The sequence below is a fragment of the Oncorhynchus gorbuscha genome, linkage group LG24 (assembly GCF_021184085.1).
Source record: "Oncorhynchus gorbuscha isolate QuinsamMale2020 ecotype Even-year linkage group LG24, OgorEven_v1.0, whole genome shotgun sequence".
NCBI lineage: Eukaryota > Metazoa > Chordata > Actinopteri > Salmoniformes > Salmonidae > Oncorhynchus > Oncorhynchus gorbuscha.
The window spans coordinates 55,342,239-55,369,454 of NC_060196.1; the positions used below are offsets into that span (position 1 = coordinate 55,342,239).

The 27,216-nt window shown below is 45.0% G+C and overlaps 1 protein-coding gene across 1 annotated transcript in view; it reads right to left on the reverse strand.

Moving 5' to 3' along the window:
* LOC124012727 (CUB and sushi domain-containing protein 3-like) overlaps positions 1–27,216 on the reverse strand; it is an 849,083-nt gene that overhangs the window by 776,773 nt on the left and 45,094 nt on the right. The gene's annotated exons all lie outside the window — the stretch shown is intronic.

The window sequence follows — 27,216 nt, forward strand, 5'->3', positions numbered from 1 at the left end:
TTACACCGTGGAAGGAAGAGGTCAACCCTGTTACACCGTGGAAGGAAGAGGTCAACCCTGTTACACCGTGGAAGGAAGAGGTCAACCCTGTTACAGGGGAGAGAGGGAGAGTTACATTGAGCTGAGGGCTGATGAGGAGCATTACAGCTAATACCATTGGTTATTAACGGTCAATCGTTGTGAACCTTGTGGTTTAGGCTAAGGGAGTTAGCATTCGGATAATGACCCCACTCTTCCTGCTCCTTATTGTCGTTAAGATTATTTTTCTCAAAACAGTCATCCCAGAAAAGAACATGGAATAAGCCAAATGCCAAAATGTGTAGAACTCCAGGAAATGTGATTTAAAACTGTAGGATTTCAGCAAGCGCTTGGCAAAGTTAGCTTGGTAGTGGACTTGGTCAATGGCGTGGCCGCAGAGACACAATGTTACTGTTTTAATGCTAATTTCATGCAATGAGGTTACCTCATGAAGCTGGTTGAGAGAATGCCAAGAGTATACAAAGCTGGCATCTAGGCAAAGGGTGGCTACTTTGAAGAATCTCAAATATAAAATATTTTTTTATTTGTTTAACACTTTTTTGGTTACTACATGATTCCATATGTGTTATTTCATAGTTTTGACATCTTCACTATTATTCTACAATGTAGAAAATCGTCCAAATAAAGAAACACGCTGATCTGGAATGAGTAGGTGTGTCCAAAATTATGACTAATAGTAAATATTTTTCTCCATATGTTTTTGAATGGTGCCGCTGCTAAATAAATAAAGGGGAAAACTGAATCCCCATCTTCACCCTCATCATCATCCTGTAATCTTTAACACCAACATTTTCCTCCTCCTGCTGCTATACAATACCTATTTGTCACTTGTCAGTCATTACAACACCTCCACAACTAACTGCTGTCATAGTGAAGGAATGAGGGAGTCTCCTCACACAATGGGATGACCTTTGTCTTTTAAGTCACATTTTAAGTCACGTTGAGAACAGGGGAAGTCACGTTTTAAGTCACGTTGAGAACAGGGGAAGGGAACACGATCAAGCCCTCTCCCACTCAGTGACTTCATTGTTCTCCATAGCAACCCTCTTCCTCCCTCTATCTCCTTCTCCCGCCCTCCCTCCCTCCCTCCCTTCCTCCCTTCCTCTCTCTCAATTCAATTCAATTCGTGTGCTTTATTGGCATGGGAAACATATGTTAACATTGCCAAAGCATGTGAAATAGATAATAATCAACAGTGAAATAAACAATACAAACGAAAAGTAAATACACTCACAGAAGTTCCAAAAGAATAGACATTTCAAATGTCATATATCATATTATGTCTATATACAGTATTCAGATAATATACAGCATATATACTCTCTCTCTCCCTCTCTCAGTCTCTCCTTTTTGTTTCTCTGCTCATCATGTAACATCATGTAACCTCGCCGTCTCACCTTTCCCTTCAGCCTAGGAGGCAGCCACCCTCACTTTAACAGATTTCTTTCTCTTCGACGTGTCTGTCCCTCTCTTGACCCTCCACACCTCTGTGTTGTTACCCTTTCCTTCCCCCACTCCCCTCGTCTGTTCTGTTATCTTCCCAACATCTTCCTTGTCCTGTCACCCCACAAGACCTTCAGCTGTCCCCTGTCTGCCCTGTCCTCAGAAGAAATATGAGGAGGCGGTGGGGGAAGAGGAGGGGGAAGAGGATGGGGAAGAGGAGGGGGAGCAGGGAGGTGGAGAAGCAGGAGGGCGGAAGAGATGGAGAAGGATGAGGAGAGGGAGAAAGGAGGAGCAGGTGGAGGAGGAGGAGGAGAAGCAAGGTGGAGGAGGAGAGGGAGAAAGGAGGAGCAGGGAGATAGAGGAAGAGGAGGGAGGAGGTGGAGGAGGAGGAGAGGGAGGAGGAGCAGGGATGTGGATGAGGAGGAGGAGGAGCAGGTGGAGGAGGAGGAGAAGCAAGGTGGAGGAGGAGAGGGAGGAGGAGCAGGGAAGTGGAGGAGGAGGGGCAGAGAGGTGGAGGAGGATTCAGGAGAGGGAGAAAGGAGGAGCAGGGAGGTAGAGGAAGAGGAGGGAGGAGGTGGAGGAGGAGGAGAGGGAGGAGGAGCAGGGATGTGGATGAGGAGGAGGAGGAGTAGGTGGAGGAGGAGGAGGAGAAGCAAGGTGGAGGAGGAGAGGGAGGAGGAGCAGGGAGGTGGAGGAGGAGGGGCAGAGAGGTGGAGGAGGATTCAGGAGAAGGACTCCTTTTCAATCTGTATACAATAGTGTTGTATTCTTAGCATTTGGAACATATTCAAGGTCTGGTTAATTTCTATTTGAATACAAGATCTTTGAGTGTCTAGGTTATGAACATATTGATTACAATTCCATTGGGGAGAAAAAGGCACAATTAAAAAATGTATTCTGGACTGAAAATCATTACGGTCTGAATGCTATGGAGTTACATCATCTATAGTTTAATAAGGGTTTTTCAGTGTTTATCTAAGTAGTTCCATCACGCAATTTAGAGATCAAGGAGAACCACTGACACATCACTGTTATACTTTTATCGCCACAGGTACACTTGTCTCATATCCATCCCATAACACTGTAATACAGCTGAGGTGTTCCTACAAAAAAAGCTGTATTGCTAAGGAAACAGGACACTATCATCTTTGTTTAATCTTTACTGAGATAAAATGGTTATCTTGCCCAGTGTATTATGGATACTTCTAGGCTAGCAGGCCCACCTCTCCCCACTGTCTACAGACCAGATAGGAGCACTAGTGGTAGGCTAGCAGGCCCATCTCTCCCCACTGTCTACAGACCAGATAGGAGCACTAGTGGTAGGCTAGCAGGCCCATCTCTCCCCACTGTCTACAGACCAGATAGGAGCACTAGTGGTAGACTAGGAGGCCCATCTCTCCCCACTGTCTACAGACCAGATAGGAGCACTAGTGGTAGACTAGCAGGCCTATCACTCCTCACTGTCTACAGACCAGATAGGAGCACTAGTGGTAGACTAGGAGGCCCATCTATCCCCACTGTCTACAGACCAGATAGGCGCACTAGTGGTAGACTAGGAGGCCTATCACTCCTCACTGTCTACAGACCAGATAGGAGCACTAGTGGTAGACTAGCAGGCCTATCACTCCTCACTGTCTACAGACCAGATAGGAGCACTAGTGGTAGACTAGGAGGCCCATCTCTCCCCACTGTCTACAGACCAGATAGGAGCACTAGTGGTAGACTAGGAGGCCCATCTCTCCCCACTGTCTACAGACCAGATAGGAGCACTAGTGGTAGACTAGGAGGCCCATCTCTCCCCACTGTCTACAGACCAGATAGGAGCACTAGTGGTAGACTAGGAGGCCTATCACTCCTCACTGTCTACAGACCAGATAGGAGCACTAGTGGTAGACTAGGAGGCCCATCTCTCCCCACTGTCTACAGACCAGATAGGAGCACTAGTGGTAGACTAGCAGGCCTATCACTCCTCACTGTCTACAGACCAGATAGGAGCACTAGTGGTAGACTAGCATGCCCATCACTCCTCACTGTCTACAGACCAGATAGGAGCACTAATGGTAGGCTAGCAGCAGAGATGGAACCAAGTCCAAAGCAAGTCTCAAGTTTTAACCTTCGAGTCTCGAGTCAAGTCCCAAGTAATACATTAAATCAAATCAAACTTTATTTGTCACATGCGCAAAATACAACAACTGTAAACCTTGCCGTGAAATGCTTACTTACAGGCCCTTAATCAACAATGCAGTTCAAGAGGTTAAGAAAATATTTAATGTAAATAGTGTCAATGTAAATGGTCTGGTCCATTTGATTAATCGTTCAGCAGTCTTACGGCTTGGGGGTAATATAATAAATAATAATATATGCCATTTAGCAGACGCTTTTATCCAAAGCGACTTACAGGTAGAACCTGTTAAGGAGCCTTTTGGTCCTAGACTTGGCGCTCCGGTACCACTTGCCTCATACAGCCTGTATTCTCTGACTGGAGTCTCTGACAATTTTATGGGCTATTTTATGGTCTGTCCTCTGACACAGCCTATTATATGGTCCTGGATGGCAGGAAGCTTGACCGTACGCACTATACTGGGCCGTACGCACTATACTGGGCCGTACGCACTATACTGGGCCGTACGCACTATACTGGGCCGTACGCACTATACTGGGCCGTACGCACTATACTGGGCCGTACGCACTATACTGGGCCGTACGCACTATACTGGGCCGTACGCACTATACTGGGCCGTACGCACTATACTGGGCCGTACGCACTATACTGGGCCGTACGCACTATACTGGGCCGTACGCACTACCCTCTGTAGTGCCTTATGGTCAGATGCCGAGCAGTTGCAATACCAGGCGGTGATGGAACCGGTCAGGATGCTCTAGATGGTGCAGCTGTATAACTTTTTGAGGATCTGGGGACTCATGCCAAATCAAGTCTCATGAGGGGGAAAATGTTTTATCGTACCCTCTTTACGACTGTCTTGGTGTGTTTGGACCATGATAGTTTGTTGGTGATGTGGACACCAAGGAACTTGAAACTCTCGACTGGCTCCACGAAAGCATGTAGTCCACGATCAGCTCCTTTGTCTTGCTCACATTGAGGGAGAGCTTGTTATCCTGGCACCACACTGCCAGGTCTCTGACCTCCTCCCTATAGGCTGTCTCATCGTTGTCGGTGATCAGGCCTACCACTGTTGTGTCATCAGCAAACTTAATGATGGTCTTGGAGTCGTGTTTGGCCATGCAGTCATAATCAACATCCATGTCTTCGAACCCGGGAAACACTGCCTTGCTCAGGGGCAGAACGACAGATTTTTACCTTGTCAGATTCAATCCAGGAACCTTTCGGTGACTGGCCCAACGCTCTAACCAGTAGGCTATCTGCAAATTCGGTATGTTTTAAACAGGTCACATGGTTTTAAAGAAATTCTAGAAAAGCTCCTGGCCCTTTCAAACTAGACGTGCCTTTACACAGACACAACCACTGTGATTGGACAATAGAACTCACAGGGCTGGCCTATAAACATGACATTAGAAAGTCATGTCTGTACTAAGTATTGTGTTGTTTGATTAATTTCAGTTAATCATTTTGGATTGAAAAGGTCAAGAGCCAGCAATCGCACGTTTGAATATAGCTTAAACAAAATTTGATCACATTCACATTTCTCTTAACACAAATAAACAGACTATAAATAGGCTACATAACATGACCACTTTGCTTGCCCTGACCAGAGGGCAAGAGAGGTCAGGGCACATTGGCTGTAGCCTATGCAGCTGCAGGCTGTGGTTGTTATCAGTAGCCTAGTTGATCAGTCTGAGAAATCCTCAATTTTTTTTCCAAAAGCACTAGTGGTAGGCTAGCAGGCCCATCTCTCCCCACTGTCTACAGACCAAATAGGAGCACCAGTGGTAGGCTAGCAGGCCCATCTCTCCCCACTGTCTACCAACCAGATAGGAGCAACAGTGGTAGGCTAGCAGGCCCATCTCTCCCCACTGTCTACCAACCAGATAGGAGCACCAGTGGTAGGCTAGCAGGCCCATCTCTCCCCACTGTCTACCAACCAGATAGGAGCACCAGTGGTAGGCTAGTAGGCCCATCTCTCCCCACTGTCTACCAACCAGATAGGAGCACCAGTGGTAGGCTAGCAGGCCCATCTCTCCCCACTGTCTACCAACCAGATAGGAGCACTAGTGGTAGACTAGGAGGCCCATCTCTCCCCAATGTCTACAGACCAGATAGGAGCACTAGTGGTACCCCGCAGGTGGGATACAGGGGGTCCCCCACGACAAAAAAAAAATATATATTTTTATTTTAGTATCTCAGTCAAGCTTTCAACTTACTCTTGAGGAGTTTGATTCCTAACAGTTACTGGTCTATCAGAGGGGAAAGAGGAGTTTGATCTGTGACAGTTACTGGTCTCTCAGAGGGGAAAGAGGAATTTGATCTATGACAGTTACTGGTCTCTCAGAGGGGAAAAGAGGAGTTTGATCTGTGACAGTTACTGGTCTCTCAAAGGGGAAAGAGGAATTTGATCTGTGACAGTTACTGGTCTCTCAGAGGGGAAAAGAGGAGTTTGATCTGTGACAGTTACTGGTCTATCAGAGGGGAAAGAGGAGTTTGATCTGTGACAGTTACTGGTCTCTCAGAGAGGAAAGAGGAATTTGATCTGTGACAGTTACTGGTCTCTCAGAGGGGAAAAGAAGAGTTTGATTCCTAACAGTTACTGGTCTCTCAGAGGGGAAAAGAGGAGTTTGATCTGTGACAGTTACTGGTCTCTCAGAGGGGAAAAGAAGAGTTTGATTCCTAACAGTTACTGGTCTATCAGAGGGGAAAATAAGAGCAATTTATACCTAGGAAGAAGAAGCAGAGCACAGAGAGAGAATCATCAAACTGCCCCAAAGCATGACACACCTTATAGATCCCTCCACAGCGCTGTATAATGTCTCTGATTTCAGTACTGTGCCCTTACACACAAACTTCCTAGGCAGGGAGTTTAAAACCAACCTGCCTCCAAACAGTTCCAGACACAGTCACATCCCTTTCAGTTATAGAGCTGCCTGTTTTACGGTGCTGTAGCAGTCAATGCCTAAGCTGATGCTTAGCAAGGTAATGTCCTCTTCTGCTGCGCTCCCAGGGTTTGAACCCTGTTGGTTACAAAAGCAATGAAAGTCCCCACATTACCACACGGACAGTCATGACAAGGTGAGGGAAGGAGGCAGAGGTGTTTGACATTTAAAAGCAGAGAGAGACGAAAGGCTTTGAGGATAGCCTGGCCGCAGCAGGGGGGGGGGGGGGGGGACGACGACTATGAGCACATGTGAGCCCTCTAACTAATGAGCTTTGTCTCGGTTACATCATCAGACACTGGAAGACATAGAGAGAAGCAGTACCAGAGCCAAATACTAGTGGCCTCAGTCAGCTCTCTGCAGCTTTCCCTAATCATGTGTGGAGCATCCAGTTGCCCTGACACCATGCCTCTGTTTTCAGACGTTATTCTTCATCTTGACGACTCGTCTCGACTCTAATCCAGCTTGGGGGTTTGAGTGTGACATCTGGACCACCAAGCAATGATCTGTCATCTACACCCGGATTATGGAGAATGTGATATTACAAGAATCACCACATTTCTCTGTTGGCAGAACTGCACACCAATGTCTCAAAATGGCCGCTTCCTCTTGTAATCTAGGATTGACCTTCCTTCTCTCACTTCCAGGTCATAAAGTATTGTCTTCCCTCCTTACCCTCATCTTGTCTCATTAATCTAATGCCCCCCCCCGTCGCATCCAGTGCATGTAGAGAGGTGGAAGACCCTGACAACACTGAACTTCTGCTGGTAGCAACACACACGGCCCTCCAATTGGTTCTTTCATCCTCTTAACCTCAACTGGAGTGTGTGTGTGTGTGTGTGTGTGTGTGTGTGTGTGTGTGTGTGTGTGTGTGTGTGTGTGTGTGTGTGTGTGTGTGTGTGTGTGTGTGTGTGTGTGTGTGTGTGTGTGTGTGTGTGTGTGTGTGTGAGCGCGTGTGAGCGCTGCAGCCAGCAGGAGCTCTGTGTGGTAAGGGTCTGGCCTGAGCCTCTTCCAGAGAGCCTTTTGCATCTGTTTGCTGAAACTATCAGTATCCATGGACAGGCCAGACCTGGCAACTCAACACTGCAGCCAGACCTGGCAACTACTACAGTAACTCAACACTGCAGCCAGACCTGGCAACTACACTTCAATATCTGTTATCATACACTCCCTTCTCAGAAAATATAATCATCCATGATTTGTATTCTGTATGTACAGTTTGCTACACATTCATCCTAATACAGTCATGTACATGTATAGTTGATTCAATTCCAGACTTAAAGAGCTATTAAATGTTAAATCCATCAGGGATATTGGAGACTCGGAGCCTGTGATACCTTCCACCTCAGGTGTAGAACACCAGAGGATAATTTACTGTTACAGCGTAATGCTACCTTGGGTACCACCTATGAACATACAATGTGTCACGACTCCGACCGAGGGTGGCTCCCCTTCCCGTTCGGGTGGCTCTCGGCGGTCGTCGTCGCCGGCCTACTAGCTGCCACTGAAGGTGGCTCCCCTTCCCGTTCAGGTGGCTCTCGGCGTTCGTCGTCTCCGGCCTACTAGCTGCCACTGATTATTTCCTCCCCCTCCTGATGTGTTTACTGAGTACACCTGTTTTGAGTTGGGTATAATTAGTGAGGCTTTATTAGTCAGCCGGCCCGCCTGGTTCTTTGTGAGGGATTGATTATTGTAACCCTGGTGTTTGCATTAGATGTACATGTTTGTGTATTTAGTGCTAGACTGTTTTCGTTTCCCCGTGTCTGGGGCATTTGGTTTGAGCACCCGTAAGTGGGGTGACCGTAGTTCACCGTGTGTGTTTAGTGCATTAAAGAAAAAGCACTTTATTGAACTCCGCTTTCCTGCGCCTGATTTCACCCTCACGACACCCAGGACCTTACACTATGCCATTAGAGTCATGAGTGTCAGATCACAGATCTACCACGACTCCCCACTGAGACCTAGCAGATAGGTAGCGATTATCCATAATCACACAGGTACTGCTCGATTACCGCCTTCAGAATACACAGGCTTGTATTGTGCAAAAGTGGAAGATTTCATTTGGGTCTGAGCATGGAGACATTTCATATTTAACTCCTGTCTAGGAAGGTGGGGGAGGGTGACATGAACTGATATCAAAGCAGATGGACTATACAATACAGTATCAGTGTATCCCATTTCAAAGCAGATGGACTATACAGTACTGTAGCAGTGGATGTCATAAGGTGAATGCACCATTTTGTAAGTCACTCTGGATAAGAGCGTCTGCTAAATGACTTAAATGTTAAATGTTAAATGTGTATCCCATTTCAACGCAGATGGACTATACAATACAGTATCAGTGTATCCCATTTCAAAGCAGATGGACTATACAATACTGTAGCAGTGTATCCCATTTCAACGCAGATGGACTATACAATACTGTATCAGTGTATCCCATTTCAAAGCAGATGGACTATACAGTACTGTAGCAGTGTATCCCATTTCAACGCAGATGGACTATACAATACTGTAGCAGTGTATCCCATTTCAAAGCAGATGGACTATACAATACTGTAGCAGTGTATCCCATTTCAAAGCAGATGGACTATACAGTACTGTAGCAGTGTATCCCATTTCAACGCAGATGGACTATACAATACTGTAGCAGTGTATCCCATTTCAAAGCAGATGGACTATACAATACTGTAGCAGTGTATCCCATTTCAAAGCAGATGGACTATACAGTACTGTAGCAGTGTATCCCATTTCAACGCAGATGGACTATACAGTACTGTAGCAGTGTATCCCATTTCAACACAGATGGACTATACAATACTGTAGCAGTGTATCCCATTTCAAAGCAGATGGACTATACAATACTGTAGCAGTGTAACCCATTTCAAAGCAGATGGACTATACAATACTGTAGCAGTGTATCCCATTTCAACGCAGATGGACTATACAGTACTGTAGCAGTGTATCCCATTTCAAAGCAGATGGACTATACAGTACTGTAGCAGTGTATCCCATTTCAAAGCAGATGGACTATACAGCAGCTCCTCTCTTTATTGCATAAAGCATCATTGTTGTTTGGATCTCCCTCCCTCCCTCCCTCCCTCCCTCCCTCCCTCCCTCCCTCCCTCCCTCCCTCCCTCCCTCTCCCTCCCTCCCTCCCTCCCTCCCTCCCTCCCTCCCTCCCTCCCTCCCTCCCTCCCTCCCTCCCTCCCTCCCTCCCTCCCTCCCTCCCTCCCTCCCTCCCCTGCTGTGAAAACACAGGGAGGAGTGCTGCCGAGAAAGACAGACTGCCGGTAACCGAGGTAACAAGTGGATGGATGGCTTCTGAATGTGTCTGCCGGCATCCCTTTCTGTCTGCCTACCTGCCTACCTGCCTGCCTCACTCCCTCTCTGCCACCCTGTCTGCCTACCTGCCTACCTGCCTGCCTCACTCCCTCTCTGCCACCCTGTCTGCCACCCTGTCTGCCACCCTGTCTGCCTGTCTGTCTGTCTGTCTGTCTGTCTGTCTGTCTGTCTGTCTGTCTGTCTGTCTGTCTGTCTGTCTGTCTGTCTGTCTGTCTGTCTGTCTGTCTGTCTGTCTGTCTGTCTGTCTGTCTGTCTGTTTAACTCCCTTCCAGCCTGCATCACTGCCTCCCTGTGTGTTTGTCTGTCTGTCTCTCTGTCCTTCTGCCTGCCTCCCTCCCTGCCTGTCTACCTGCATGCCTGCCAGAAGCCCCAGAAGTCTGAGGAGAAAATGGAGTGTGGAACGACAGGAGAGAGAGAAACAAACATTGTGTCTACTCATCGCCTAATGATTCCATGATCAAAATGATGGAGAGAGAGGAACAAACATTGTGTCTACCCATCACCTAATGATTCCATGAGCAAAATGATGGAGAGAGAGGAACAAACATTGTGTCTACCCATCACCTAATGATTCCATGAGCAAAATGATGGAGAGAGAGGAACAAACATTGTGTCTACCCATCACCTAATGATTCCATGAGCAAAATGATGGAGAGAGAGGAACAAACATTGTGTCTACCCATCACCTAATGATTCCATGAGCAAAATGATGGAGAGAGAGGAACAAACATTGTGTCTACCCATCACCTAATGATTCCATGAGCAAAATGATGGAGAGAGAGGAACAAACATTGTGTCTACCCATCACCTAATGATTCCATGAGCAAAAGGATGGAGAGAGAAACAAACATTGCGTCTACCCATCACCTAATGATTCCATGAGCAGAAGGATGGAGAGAGAGAAACAAACATTGTGTCTACCCATCACCTAATGATTCCATGAGCAAAATGATGGGGAGAGAGAAAAGGAGAGCGAGGGAGAGATAGAGAGGGAGAAAGAGAAATGGATAAAGAGAGAGAGAGAAAGCAGCAGCACCATTTGTCACCACTTATAGAGCACAGCCTTCGCATTCCTTCCAGGATGATGTTAATATTGCAGACAGAACCTGTCTGTCCGCCCGCCCGCCCGCCCGCCCGCCCGCCCGCCCGTCCGTCCCCGTCTGTCTGTCTGTCTGTCTGCCCATCTGTCTGCCCATCTGTCTGTCTGTCCGACTCTGACTCCAACCAAAAGGCAGCCAATCCTGTATATAGTGCACTATTAGTAAGTCATTTTGGATCATTTTTGCCCAGATCCCAATGGGTGAAAAGAAAGTGCACTATATAGGGCCTGGTTCCCCAATTGTTGGACATAAGATACTGTAAAAACACCAGGAAATCAGCACCTCATTTCTCTGTTGGAAGAAGATGGATTCAAGGACAACTGCACACCAACGTCTCAAAATGGCCGCTTCCACTTGTAATCTAGGACTGACCTTCCTTCTCTCACTTCCAGGTCATGAAGTATTGTCAACCCTCCTAACCCTCATCTTGTCTCATTAATCTAATGCCCCAGCCCCCCTGTCCCCTGTCGCACCCAGTGCATGTAGAGAGGTGGAAGACCCTGACAACACTGAACTTCTGCTGGTAGCAACACACCACACACACAGACAGACATGCACACGTACACATGCACACACACACACACACATGCACACACACACACACACACACACACACACATGCACACACACACACACACACACACACACACACACACACACACACACACACACACACACACACACACACACACACACACACACACACACACACACACACACACACACACACACCCATCTACTACCAATATGGATGGTGCCCAAATACAGTGCATCAAAAAAGTGTTGCTACTGATGGGTCATTGCTGGAGATAGTTGCCGGAATTAACAAGGTGTACGAGTTGAAACACCAATCTCATTAGCATTTCTGTAAGTGAGGTTGATGTTGTGATTCCTGTCTTTGTAAACTGTGACTCTACCTACTAGTCACAGCTGACGAGTGCACAGCAATGTCCCATCCTCTATTCTCCATATACAGATCTATCTTAATTAATTTGATCACTCTGTTGTCAGAGAGAACGTTCCTGCACAGTAGGAAATGCTAATTGTATTCAGTATTCAAGTATAGAATTTACACTTCAAAACCTCTGACTTGATTTGTCCTATGTGTCAACATGTGTCCTATGTGTCAACATTTCGATTAAATATATTCCATATAATAATCCACATTTCCTCTGGCTGCAGGATTATTTTCCTGCTGTGAGAACAGGGTCAAATTAAGATATCGTATCTGTAGTGCACTACCCTATGGGCCCTGGTCAAAGGTAGTGCACTGTATAGGGAATAGGGTGCCCTTTGTGATACACCCACAGTGCACATACACACGAACGTGGGCTCTCTTTTGTCTGATCTGTTAAATCCTTAGCAGATAATTTCTTGCATAAATTACCTTCAGCCAGGATTTTGGCATCCGACACACCAGGGCCAATGTCTTCAAAAGGACAGTTTTACAGCCTTCTTGGTTTTGTTAATCTATAAACACCTTTTGTGGGGGGATTTTTTTATTACGGAAATACATGGCATATGTTTGAGGGATGAATTCTTCTGTAATATAATTACTGTTGCTATCAGTTGTAGTGGTGGTATTTACAATGCCTTGACACAGAGAAAGCTTTTATTTTGTAGTCTGGGCAGTGTGCCACATTGGATGGTAAACTAATTAGTTTGGCTAGTAGCCCGCCACTGAATATCAGATGTAACCTTCCCCTGGTGGCTAAAACTCTGGAATAGCTCATTTATATGTAGCCTGTTTAATGCAGGTGCACAAAGACGAAGATGGAAAATAAATGTTGAGAATTAGTTCTCTGGTGGATGAATTCTGACAGTGTATGATCAAAGCTGGAGCAGAGGAGAGCTCCTTTGACAACCATAAACAGGAGACCTGGGGCCTCATTTATAAACGTTGCGTAGGCAGAAAAGAAGACATACGCCACTTTCTAAGCAAACAGAGTTTATGCGGTCCTCCCCAGACACTTTGACCCATACGTACGCACATAAACTGGAGAAATGAGAATGGCACAAGGATGAAACTCGAGAAAAGCTTTGAAAATGAATACCGTTGTGTGAAATAAATTGAAATATTACATATCACGTATTATATATGAAGAGTTCCCTGGAATGCACAAACAAAAAAAGACACAAAAAACATGATTTCAGATTAGAAATACAAACGGAGATGTTTTTTCAAAAGAACCTCTCAGATGATGTTGTACAGTTTAATCAGGAATCATATTTAAATGGATCTGTAATTTTTATGAAATGCATTCTCATTAATAATAAGGTAAACAGTAAGACAAATTACGTTTAAACAGAGGACGTTTTCGAAGCCTCAGTCGGGGCAGATACGAGCGCACAGTTTCATATATTGTTACCACATGTTCGGTGTGCAGAACTGTCAATGTGATTATAGCCCTGTCATTGTCAGTTACAATCAGGGTAATTACCACACCTGAAAGTGTTACGCAATTGGGTAGCTTTGACAATCAAACGGGTGGGTATAAAAAGGCAATTACAATGTGTAGTGAAGCACAACGGCTGCTTTGGCTCTGCTGGAAGATTTGGTGAATGGAAGAATTGGGGGAGATTGAATTTTCAGAGCCAATGATAATAAGTGGCTTATGAGCCGGTTCTGATGACCAAGAACTGTTCTCTTGGATCTGTGCTGTATAGCGGGCCCAGCTTTACAGAGAAGCACCCGCAGAAACCAAGCTGTTCCTGTCCCACTTCAACTCCTTGGCAACCTTGTTAATAGATGGTGTTAATAAATGGTGTCTCTTTGCGTTTGCAGGACTGCATCTGTGAGGACACGGCCGCTGGAGGGTTGTGACGCAGGAGGTGCAGTGGAGACGCCATCTGGTCCGCACTCAGCTCCTGGTCCGCTGCAGCACCACCTCCCCAGTGGAACACTCAGCTCCTGCTCTGCTGCAGCACCACCTCCCCAGTGGAACACTCAGCTCCTGCTCTGCTGCAGCACTACCTCCCCAGTGGAACACTCAGCTCCTGCTCCTCTGCAGCACCACCTCCCCAGTGGAACACTCAGCTCCTGCTCCTCTGCAGCACCACCTCCCCAGTGGAACACTCAGCTCCTGGTCCTCTGCAGCACCACCTCCCCAGTGGAACACTCAGCTCTTGGTCCGCTGCAGCACCACCTCCCCAGTGGAACACTCAGCTCCTGGTCCGCTGCAGCACCACCTCCCCAGTGGAACACTCAGCTCCTGCTCCTCTGCAGCACCACCTCCCCAGTGGAACACTCAGCTCCTGCTCCTCTGCAGCACCACCTCCCCAGTGGAACACTCAGCTCCTGGTCCTCTGCAGCACCACCTCCCCAGTGGAACACTCAGCTCCTACTCTGCTGCAGCACCACCTCCCCAGTGGAACACTCAGCTCCTACTCTGCTGCAGCACCACCTCCCCAGTGGAACACTCAGCTCCTACTCTGCTGCAGCACCACCTCCCCAGTGGAACACTCAGCTCCTACTCTGCTGCAGCACCACCTCCCCAGTGGAACACTCAGCTCCTACTCCGCTGCAGCACCACCTCCCCAGTGGAACACTCAGCTCCTGGTCCTCTGCAGCACCACCTCCCCAGTGGAACACTCAGCTCCTGCTCCTCTGCAGCACCACCTCCCCAGTGGAACACTCAGCTCCTACTCTGCTGCAGCACCACCTCCCCAGTGGAACACGCAGCTCCTACTCTGCTGCAGCACCACCTCCCCAGTGGAACACGCAGCGAATACAATATTTTTTTTTTTAAGTCACAATTGTTTGTGTGAATAAATATTTAAACTCAACTTCAAGGCATTTGGTTTACTCTTTTCAAACGAGAGAATACTAATTACATACCTGGATCATCCGGTGGGTCTTGCATGTCCCCCTCCGTCACTCATCGACTCAGGAGGGATTCTCCTATAATACCGGCAAGGGGCTTGATCTCCGATGTCCCCTTTCCCCCGCCCGCGGCACAAACACTTTGTGTCAGGCTTTGCGCCTTTTGGCCTCCGCTTTTATGTCGGACCATTTATTTTTTATTTCCGAGAGGGTCCGACCTTGTGAGCCAGCAGCATTCACAGCGTCCGCCACATGCTGCCACTCTTAACGCCTTCTTGTCATTTGTAATGTCCACACTGTGTCCACCAAACAATATACATTTTCTTGCTTCAACCGCCACTACAAGAACTTCCATTTCACACTGGGTGTTTTATTTCTTCTTTTTCGCCTTTCTGTCGGGATTTTCCGCCATTGTCGTCAGGCAGTCAGTATGGATGAATATTAATTAGTGACGTTTCACTAACTATTTATAGGAAACTATGGGCGTTAAAAGGGTGAGACAAGACGCTCGCTCACGTTATAAATCACAATATAGTTGTATACGTAAGCACTTTCTGTGTTTCGTCCGTACACCACCTTTTGACGTGAATCCCCCTCACAGTTTTATAAATGAGGCACCTGGGAAGGAACTGAAAGAAGCCCAACCAGTTTTATGCTACTGCTACTCAGCCTGACTAACCGGTGCCTGTATGTAGCCTCGCTACTGTTATAGCCTCACTACTGTTATAGTCTCACTACTGTTATAGTCTCACTACTGTTATAGTCTCACTACTGTATGTAGCCTCGCTACTGTATGTAGCCTCGCTACTGTATGTAGCCTCGCTACTGTATGTAGCCTCGCTACTGTTATAGCCTCGCTACTGTTATAGCCTCGCTACTGTATATAGCCTCACTACTGTTATAGCCTCACTACTGTATATAGCCTCACTACTGTTATAGCCTCACTACTGTATATAGCCTCACTACTGTTATAGCCTCACTACTGTTATAGCCTCACTACTGTTATAGCCTCACTACTGTTATAGCCTCGCTACTGTTATAGCCTCGCTACTGTTATAGCCTCGCTACTGTTTTTTTCAGTCTTTTTTACTGTTTTACTTATCTATTGTTCACCTAATACTTTTTTTAAACTTAGAAATTGCACTGTTGGTTAAAGCCTGTAAGTAAGCATTTCACTGTAAGGTGTTGTATTCAGCGCACATGACAAATAAACTTTGATTTGATCAGAACACCCCCACTGCGTCCTAAATGGCACCCTATTCCCTATGTAGTACACTACTTTTGATCAGGGTTCATAGGGCTCTGGTGTAAAGTAGTGTGCTATGTAGGGAACAGAGTACCATTTGGGGCTGCAGATACAGCAGTGTGTGGGGAGGATTAACAACAACATTTGTCATGACAGAAACTCTTGAGGTGAGGATGTATTTCTCTATGTCCCTTCAGGAACCCTCATTACTGCATAGGCATTTATATGATGTGAAACGATTGTCCACCAAAGTACTTATAACTTAAATGAATCTATGGTTTGGGACCTTCTGTGGAGAAAAGCTATAGTTCTATGCTGTCTAGAGATGGCTACAGTACTGGACAAGGGGAAGCTAAAGGACTTTTCCCATAGATTTTAGAAGATGATCCAATGGTTTAGAGGGCGGCAGGTAGCCTAGCGGTTAGAGGTAGCCTAGCGGTTAGAGGTAGCCTAGCGGTTAGAGGTAGCCTAGTGGTTAGAGGTAGCCTAGTGGGGTGGCAGGTAGCTTAGCGGTTAGAAGTAGCCTAGCGGTTAGAGGTAGCCTAGCGGTTAGAGGTAGCCTAGCGGTTAGAGGTAGCCTAGTGGGGTGGCAGGTAGCCTAGCAGTTAGAAGTACCCTAGTGGTTAGAAGTAGCCTAGCGGTTAGAAGTAGCCTAGCGGTTAGAAGTAGCCTAGCGGTTAGAGGTAGCCTAGTGGTTAGAGGTAGCCTAGTGGGGTGCAGGTAGCCTAGCGGAAGCCTAGAGCATTGGGCCAGTATCCGAAACATTGCTCGTTTGAATCCCTAGGTTGACCAGGCCATGTTGAGCATGACCTTAACCCAAATTGCTCCAGGATCACAGTTGATAATGGCAGGACCTGGTCGTGACCCCACTCTCTCAGGGTGTCACAGGGAGAGAGTTGTTATATGCAACAACAAAAAATATTTTCAAGTGAATAAAGACTTAGTGATCATCCAGTAATAGTTGGCGTAACAGCTCCATCTCTCCAGAAATATCAGATAGCCCAAAGCTTCAACACAGCAATGTCTAGTCTAAACAATTTACATTAAAAGTACCGGAAGTCATGCCTTTAGGAAGATGCAAAAATCCCATTGAATGTGTTTAAAAAAAAAAATACGAGCTTTCAAGATGTGGAGCTGAGGTGCCCAACAGATTAACATCCTGGAAGGTTGGAAGAGATGGATGTAGATTTCCGTTCACTTATAGCCACCCTCAAGGCATGGAAAACAGTCAGGACAATACACTAACCCATCGACCCACACGCTGTAGAATACTGTATTGTATATGCCCAGTTAGGTTTTGTTCAGCCATTCATATTGGCACAGGACACTACCGAGCTAGCGAGCCCATACGAACGACATACTTTAGCAGAGCAATACAACACTCGTTCAGTCCACATAGACAGAGAGTCGGTCATGTCCTGCTCATGCAGTACTAGAGCAGTCGACATTAAAAAGACACCTGAGGGAAATCAGCGTGACCAAATAGCGACTTAGTGTGTGACATTATGTTTTTATGTCTCACTGATGTTGATAGCATTCAGTCCACATGTTGTTTTCGGCAAGGGCAATGGACAGAGTAAGAGAGATGCTTGCTTCCTCGGGGAAACGAGATCATGGTCAGTAGCCGCCCTACCATGGAATGTTTTAATGAAAAGCAACACAAAAAAATATATATTTCTAGGAAAAATATCATCTTAACGTTTAACAATATTAAAACCACTACCAACCGATTTTTCAATTAACACGTTAGCAATGGACATTGTTAACATGAGAATATGTGTAATAAAAAGGGAAGGAGATGGTTCTGAGTAGACAGAGGGCAGTGGTCAGTAAATAACCTATTGGGGTTTCATCAACAGCTCCATGTCCTCCCGTTGACCCTAGTCTCCATCCCCAATCCAAATCCAATCATTTTGCGCCAGAGAGCATCAATCAAGAGCTAACGCCACAGTACCACTACAACTTAAGCAGAGGCAGTTCTTATTACCGGCAGGATATCATGTATGTGTGCCCAAATGGCATTTTACCTATATAGTGCACTACTTTTGATAAGGGCCCATAGGGCTCTGGTCTAAAGTAGTGCACTATATAGGGAATAGGGTGCCATTTGGGACGCATACCATTCTCACATAGACTTATCTATAACTTAACATATTGAGGTGATACAGCAAAATAAAAGAGAGAAAAAAATGATGATTCACCCAAGAGGTTTATTAAAATGTAAAAGTGGAGTATTTGGCCTGGTCTGAACGCTGGAGAGGTTTAAAGGAGATGGAGGCAATGTCACTTTTAACAACCGATGCTCAGAGTGGTTGGTTTTAATAGAAAATGTAATCTATTTCTAAAAGAGGCCACAGTGGACAAGACCTTCTGTGTTACTCCAATGATGAGAGAGTACTCTCTAAATGTATGTGCATGAGTCAGGAGAGACGCTGGCATCGTTTAAAGAGAGAGCTGCTGCATGTTGTTTGGGTTATAATGGGTTTGTTATGTGTTGGGTGTTTGAGAGAGAGAGAGAGAGAGAGAGAGAGAGAGAGAGAGAGAGAGAGAGAGAGAGAGAGAGAGAGAGACAGAGAGACAGAGAGACAGAGAGACAGAGAGACAGAGAGACAGAGAGACAGAGAGACAGAGAGACAGAGAGACAGAGACAGAGACAGAGACAGAGAGACAGAGAGACAGAGAGACAGAGAGACAGAGAGACAGAGAGACAGAGAGACAGAGAGACAGAGAGACAGAGAGAGAGAGAGAGAGAGAGAGAGAGAGAGAGAGAGAGAGAGAGAGATAGTTGTGTTAGTCACTTTAGCGTGTTCCGTAATTAGCCACCAACTGTTTGATCTCATAAAGATGCTGTTGCTGATCTGTTTTGTATGGTCTTTTAGCTGATGAGCAGAGAGATTATTGACAGATTCTTTATTTATTTCACACAGTTCTTCCCTGCCTGGATCAGTGCTTTCCGTGAGGAAAATGTGTCGCTGGACATTTGACAAGCAGCATTTTAATTTACTGGACACCTGTGAAATGCAACGATTTGCGGTCCTTCTTACCTAATTCTGATGTGCACTTTGAAGACGTTAGAATAACTGACCACATTTACTTTTCCTCAGCCCACAAGACAAGTAACAAATGGAAAAAATCACTAGCCTATGACAATTCCACATCCCCCATAGTATAAAAGTGTACCTATTCTATTGCTCAGCTTGTTGAGAAAGAAACTAACTATTCCAAACAGACTCTGGGATATTAAAAACTTCTTGGCGCACCCATCCCGTTAGCGGGATCATTTTCGTTAACATCCACTGAATTGCAGAGTGCCTAAATTAAATTAATAGAAATATTACATTTTCATGAAGTCACAAGTGCTATATAGCGAAACACAGCTTAGCTTGTTGTTAATCCACCGGCATGTCAGATTTCAAAAAGAATTACACCAAAAGCTATCCAAGCGTTTATGTTAGGACATCTCTCTCAGCAGACAAAACATTACAAACAGCTAGCAGCAAAGTAGATTGGTCACGAAAGTCAGAAAATCAATTAAATGAATCACTTACCTTTGATGGTCTTTGGATGTTTGCACTCACGAGACTCCCAGTTAAACAATAAATGTTCCTTTTGTTCGATAAAGATGATTTTTATACCCAAAAACCTCCATTTGGTTGGCGCGATTCCATTAAATTATGCAAATGTGCCTATAAGCATGTCCAGTAAAATGTATTTCCATCAACTGGTATTTCCACCAATGATAGAGGCCATAAATCATTGGGACTGTTTCTTCTTCTCTTGGACAATTGACCGCCGTCAATTTTATTTATTGGCCTTACAAAAAAAAAATATCGGTCCAAAGCCAGCTATTACCAGCTAACAGAAACCCAGGTGTGTGTGTGTGTGTGTGTGTGTGTGTGTGTGTGTGTGTGGCTACACAGATATGGAAGAAACTCTAATTTGGGCCGAGCCCTTGTTATGTACGTCATCAGTTTACATTTTTTATTTTTATTTTTTTAAATCTGCATTTAACAGAATGGAAGCATATGCCTATCCATACGTATGTATGTAACATATATACAGTATATCACAAAAGTGAGTACACCCCTCACATTTTTGTAAATATTTGAGTATATCTTTTCATGTGACAACACTGAAGAAATGACACTTTGCTACAATGTAAAGTAGTGAGTGTTCAGCTTGTATACCAGTGTAAATTTGCTGCCCCCTCAAAATAACTCAACACACAGCTATTAATGTCTAAACCGCTGGCAACATGAAAGGATATACTCAAATATTTACAAAAATGTGAGGGGTGTACTCACTTTTGTGATATATATATATAGAGAGAGAGAGAGAGAGAGAGAGAGAGAGAGAGAGAGAGAGAGAGAGAGAGAGAGAGAGAGAGAGAGAGAGAGAGAGAGAGAGAGAGAGAGAGAGAGAGAGAGAGAGAGAGAGAGAGAGAAAAATACTGAGAAATATAGACACAGACATACACAGACACACAGAGATGCAGAGAGAGACACTGAGACACATAGATAGATGCAGAGAGACACAAAGACAGATTTTAAGAAAGGCATTGATGTTTATGGTTAGGTACATTCGTTCAACAATTGTTATTTTTTCGCAAATGCACTTTTGTTAAATCATCCCCCGTTTTGCGAAGTTGGCTGTCTTTGTTAGGAACAAATAGTCTCCACACAGTTTGCAACGAGTCAGGCGGCCCAAACTGCTAAATACTGTATACCCAGACTCTGCTGCATATAACCTGACTCTGTTGCACAGAATGCAAGAGAAGTGACACAATTTCCCTAGTTAAAATAAATTAATGTTAGCGGACAATATTAACTAAATATGAAGGTTTAAAATATATACTTGTGTATTGATTTTAAGAAAGGCGTTGATGTTAATGGTTAGGTACACATTGGTGCAACGATGGTGCTTTTTTCGCGAATGCTTTTGTTAAATCACCCGTTTGGCGAAGTAGGCTATGATTCAATGATAAATTAACAGGCACCGCATCAATTATATGCAACGCAGGACAAGCTAGATAAGTTAGTGATATCATCAACCATGTGTAGTTAACTAGTGATTATGTTAAGAGTGATTGTTTTTTTTACGTTTAATGCTAGCTAGCAAGTTACCTTGGCTCCTTGCTGCACTCCCATGATCAGTGTCCAAAAATGCCGATTACCGATTGTTATGAAAACTTGAAAACGGCCCTAATGAATCGGCAATTCCGATTAATCGGTCGACCTCTAATACCTATACACTGTAGCTCCACCTCTTAAATATGCCTCCAGCGATCAAAGCTTCAAGGTTTTTTGGAAGTTAAGCGAACTGATACCTCGTTGTTCAAGAAATCACAGTGCCGATCTGAAACGCATCAAAGACTTGAATTATGTTCCCCTACCCTAACTATGTTCCCCTGCCCTAATTATGTTCCCCTGCCCTAACTATGTTCCCCTGCCCTAACTATGTTCCCCTGCCCTAATTATGTTCCCCTGCCCTAACTATGTTCCCCTGCCCTAATTATGTTCCCCTGCCCTAATTATGTTCCCCTGCCCTAATTATGTTCCCCTGCCCTAATTATGTTCCCCTGCCCTAATTATGTTCCCCTGCCCTAATTATGTTCCCCTGCCCTAATTATGTTCCCCTGCCCTAACTATGTTCCCCTGCCCTAACTATGTTCCCCTGCCCTAACTATGTTCCCCTGCCCTAACTATGTTCCCCTGCCCTAATTATGTTCCCCTACCCTAACTATGTTCCCCTGCCCTAATTATGTTCCCCTACCCTAACTATGTTCCCCTGCCCTAATTATGTTCCCCTACCCTAACTATGTTCCCCTGCCCTAATTATGTTCCCCTACCCTAACTATGTTCCCCTGCCCTAATTATGTTCCCCTACCCTAACTATGTTCCCCTGCCCTAACTATGTTCCACTACTCTAACTATGTTCCCCTGCCCTAATTATGAGACTTCTGTGGGACACTAACTATCCCCTTATCTGAAGAGAGACTTCTGTGGCACACTAAATATCCCTTTAGCTAAAGAGAGACTTCTGTGGGACACTAAATATCCTTTTAGCTAAAGAGAGACTTCTGTGGGACACTAACTATCCCCTTATCTGAAGAGAGACTTCTGTGGGACACTAAATATCCCTTTAGCTAAAGAGAGACTTCTGTGGGACACTAAATATCCTTTTAGCTGAAGAGAGACTTCTGTGGGACACTAAATATCCTTTTAGCTAAAGAGAGACTTCTGTGGGACACTAACTATCCCCTTATCTGAAGAGAGACTTCTGTGGGACACTAAATATCATTTTAGCTAAAGAGAGACTTCTGTGGGACACTAACTATCCCCTTATCTGAAGAGAGACTTCTGTGGGACACTAAATATCCCCTTATCTGAAGAGAGACTTCTGTGGGACACTAAATATCCTTTTAGCTGAAGAGAGACTTCTGTGGGACACTAAATATCCTTTTAGCTGAAGAGAGACTTCTGTGGGACACTAAATATCCTTTTAGCTGAAGAGAGACTTCTGTGGGACACTAAATATCCTTTTAGCTGAAGAGAGACATATGTGGGACACTAAATATCCTTTTAGCTGAAGAGAGACTTCTGTGGGACACTAAATATCCTTTTAGCTGAAGAGAGACATAGAGAGACACTGATAGATGGGGAGGATCCAGCGGCGATGTTCCATTTATTACAGACATCCACTAAGAATTCCCTCATCAGCATTATTCAGCCTCTGTCCTGTTTCCAAGCTCCCAAACGTCCCTCTAGCAAATCTCTCCCCCACCAGAGAGAGGTACCACTTTACCTTAGTTCAGTTACTTTCCCAAGCCCAGTGGACAGGAGGGAAATCATTCTCAGATTGTTTAGGGAAAAGGTTCTCCATGCCCGGCTCGCTGCCAAGTCCTTCATGAATAATCATGGTCTGTCCCGTAGTTTTAGTCAGGCATCGGGAGCTTAAGTCTCTAAAAGTGATATAACAGCCACTGGATCCTTGTGAGAAGCCATAAAGAGCCAAGCTGCCCACTGGGCACAGTTCAGCGTCAAGCTTTGATTAACATTTGGTTGAGTTGTCAACTAATGTGAATTCAATGTGAAATCAACAAAACATTTCACTATGTCATTGGATTTAGGTTAGAAGTTGGGCGGAAAAAAAAGACCAAATTCCCTGAAGTTTATGATTTTCAGCAAATCCAAAAAGTTGATTCAATGGCATCACATTACATTTTTTGTTGTTGAAATGATGTGGAAACAATGTTGATTTAACCAGTTTTTGCCAATTGGGTCCACTCTTTGGAGATTTATCAATTTGTGACATGAACATGCTATCAGATCCTCGGTGGGAGTGGCAGAGAGTTCCCCAATGTGGCAGAGAGTTCCCCAATGTCATCTGCAAGCTGCCGCCTGGCCGGGGCCAAAATGGAAAAATACATTATTTCATAAAGGGAGATTGAGTTTACGTGCTATAAATCTATAGTGTCGTCTCTCTCGGAAACTCTAACGTTATCATATATATTTGTAGCTCTAGTTATGGCACAATTATGTACAGTACCTAAGGTTTTACAGAAATGTAAACTTCCTGTGAAGGCTAGAGGACACCATACTGGTGATAATGTACGAATTTGAAACCTTCCCCTTTTATTCAACAAGTACAATACAAATCATGGGAACAATACGATACAACAGTGTGTATTTTTCTGTCAGTGTCTCAAGGCCTAAGTGTCTCCTACACTTGAAATATGCGCAAGCTGACATTTATTGTCATGAGTCTTGTCCTGGAGGCAGAACTAAGCGATTGAAGGTTTAAATGTGGAAGACACATTTCGGTTTAATGCATCCAGTTGTGCAACTGACTAGGTATCTTATTTCTCTTTCTCTTTCTCTTAGATAGGCCAGCTGCAAAGTCAAAATTGGCTATATTGTTATTGAATATGATTTTCTTTGTTTCTTTGTTTTTGGTCTTAATTTAAGGTTAGCTTTAGGGTTAGCAGCGTGGTTAAGGTTAGCTTTAGGGTTAGCAGTGTGGTTAAGGTTAGCTTTAGGGTTAGCATTGTGGTAAAGGTTAGCTTTAGGGTTAGCATTGTGGTAAAGGTTAGCTTTAGGGTTAGCAGTGTGGTTAAGGTTAGCTTTAGGGTTAGCATTGTGGTAAAGGTTAGCTTTAGGGTTAGCAGTGTGGTTAAGGTTAACTTTGGGGTTAGCAGTGTGGTTAAGGTTAGCTTTAGGCATTAGGGTTAGCAGTGTGGTTAAGGTTACGGTTAAAGTTAGGGTTAGGTAAGTCTGATTTTGTGACTTTGTGGCTGTGCTAGGTAGTGACCACTCTGCCTCCAGAAAAAGATTAATGAGGGAAAACGCTAACATGGGAAATATGCCCTACACGTAATTAGCTAGCAGAATTAATGGAGTCAACATTTTTTTCCTGAATCTTAATGGGAGCACAAGTGGATTAACCATCACCCCTGCCATGTTACCCCATAAAGAGAGGAGGTTTACTAACTAGGCCTGGTCCTGGACAGCTCATTTGGTAAGAGCGTTGTGCCAACAACTCCAGGGTATGACCTCGCTGTACAGTAGTTCTCTATTTATAAAATATTCTGCTAAATGGCAAATATCATTATATTAACTCTGGGTGTTGCATGATGAAACATGGGGAAATAGGCCCATGACTTCTCCTCCCAATTTATCAGACAGAGCTTCAGCCAATCCAGCATGTCTCCACAGATCCACTGAAGAGCTTTCTCCCTTTGGGGAAGCCATGAAAGGCAAGGGAGGAGAGACGGTAGGAGGTCAAAGACCAATGCCAGGGACCAGCAAGTATCTGATGGAGGACCAGAGGTATTCTGAATGACAGTGGCTGTGTCCGGAACAGCACCTTATTCCCTCTATAGTGGAGTACTTCTGATCCTAGATAGCAAGCTGTCATTGGTCAAAACATAAAGACTCAATGGTTGCTAAAATGGGAAGAGATCTGTCCATGATAAGGTGTTGCTCTGCAACCAGGCAGGTCCTACAGGCCCTAGATTTGTCGCAACTGGACTACTGCCCAGTGTGGTCATGTGCGGCACAGAAGGCCAGTTGGTCCAGAACGGAGCAGCAGGTGGAACGGAGCAGCACGTTTTACACTTAGATGTACACAGAGGGTGATTGCCAATGACATGCATGTCAGTCTCTCCTGGCTCAAAGTTGAGGAGAGATCGACTGCATCACTATTGGTCTTTGTGCGAGGTGTCGATGTGTTGAAGGTTACAAACTGTCTGTTCAAGCAGTTGGCATACAGTTTGAACACCCATCGGTATCACATAAGACATTCAACCAGAAGTCTCTTCACAGTCCCCAGGTCCAGAACAGAGACTGGGAAACTCACAGTATTAAATAGAGCCATAACTGATCAATGCACACACACACACACACACTACATGTTCATGTTTTTAAGTGTATGTAAACTGTAAAGTATTTTGTCTGTAATGTATTTTTCAATATGTGTCGGACCTCAGTAAAACTATCTGTCGCCATTGGCGTCGGCTAATGGGGATCCTAATGAATAAAATAATGTAATAATCAAAAAGCCATGACTACATGGAACTCTCAGCCAACCCAGGTAACTCAAGCTAGCAATAAAAACAGATTCAAAAAGCAGATAAAAGAACCTTTACGGCATGACGGGGACACACGTTTTTATATATTGTGTATTGTAGTATGTAGTGTATTATAGGCCGTCGTTGTAAATAAGAATTTGTTCTTAACCGACTTGCCTAGTTAAATATTTATTTGAAGTATTATGTATTGTATTACGTAGTGTTATGTATATTATACATTTGTTTTTATTTGTTGTGTTTTGTTTCCTGTTTGGAACCCAGGAAGACTAGCCGCTGCCTTGGCAACAGCTAATTGGGAATCCTAATAAAATACTAAATACTAAACTCAAAAACCGAATCTCACTGGGAGTTGACCCCACCTACATTAGCAGTGATGTCAGCTAAAAGACATGAGAAGAACCGAGGGTATGGTTACCTAGGCCCAGAGAAAACAGCTGTTGTGGTGATGGAATGAGAAGACCCGAGGGTATGGTTAACTGGGCCCAGAGAAAACAGCTGTTGTGGTGATGGAACGAGAAGACCCGAGGGTATGGTTAACTAGGCCCAGAGAAAACAGCTGTTGTGGTGATGGAACGAGAAGACCCGAGGGTATGGTTACCTAGGCCCAGAGAAAACAGCTGTTGTGGTGATGGAACGAGAAGACCCGAGGGTATGGTTAACTGGGCCCAGAGAAAACAGCTGTTGTGGTGATGGAACGAGAAGACCCGAGGGTATGGTTAACTGGGCCCAGAGAAAACAGCTGTCGTGGTGATGGAATGAGAAGACCCGAGGGTATGGTTAACTGGACCCAGAGAAAACAGCTGTCGTGGTGATGGAACGAGAAGACCCGAGGGTATGGTTAACTGGGCCCAGAGAAAACAGCTGTTGTGGTGATGGAACGAGAAGACCCGAGGGTATGGTTAACTGGGCCCAGAGAAAACAGCTGTTGTGGTGATGGAACGAGAAGACCCGAGGGTATGGTTAACTGGGCCCAGAGAAAACAGCTGTTGTGGTGATGGAATGAGAAGACCCGAGGGTATGGTTAACTGGGCCCAGAGAAAACAGCTGTTGTGGTGATGGAACGAGAAGACCCGAGGGTATGGTTAACTAGGCCCATAGAAAACAGCTGTTGTGGTGACGGGTACTGTGAGTAAATGGCTATTCCCTATGAGGTGCACTACTTTTTAACAGGGCCCAAAGAGAATGCTCTATGTAGGGAATAGGGTGCCATTTGGGATCTAAGATATTTTTCTGAGGTCTGCTGAGATACGCAACAATCAAAACCCTCCAGGCCTCAGGGACTTAGATTTGTCGTAATATTATGGCTCACATTGCAGATCAATACAGAGCAAACATTATAAATAGAACATTTGTTTCAATAGAGTAGCCAACGTCTCTTTACTTTATTTAGGTCATCTGTCATCTGACGGTCTCAGTTCAACTAGAGAGCAGAGAGGGTGAAGAGGGAGCTGTGACCTCTAACAGGGGTCATTGGTGACACTGAATGAGGCTTAATCAGTTCCCTCTCTATCGCTCCCTCTTCTCCTCTTCTCTTCTCTCTTCTCTCTCACGCTCTCTCTTGTTTGCA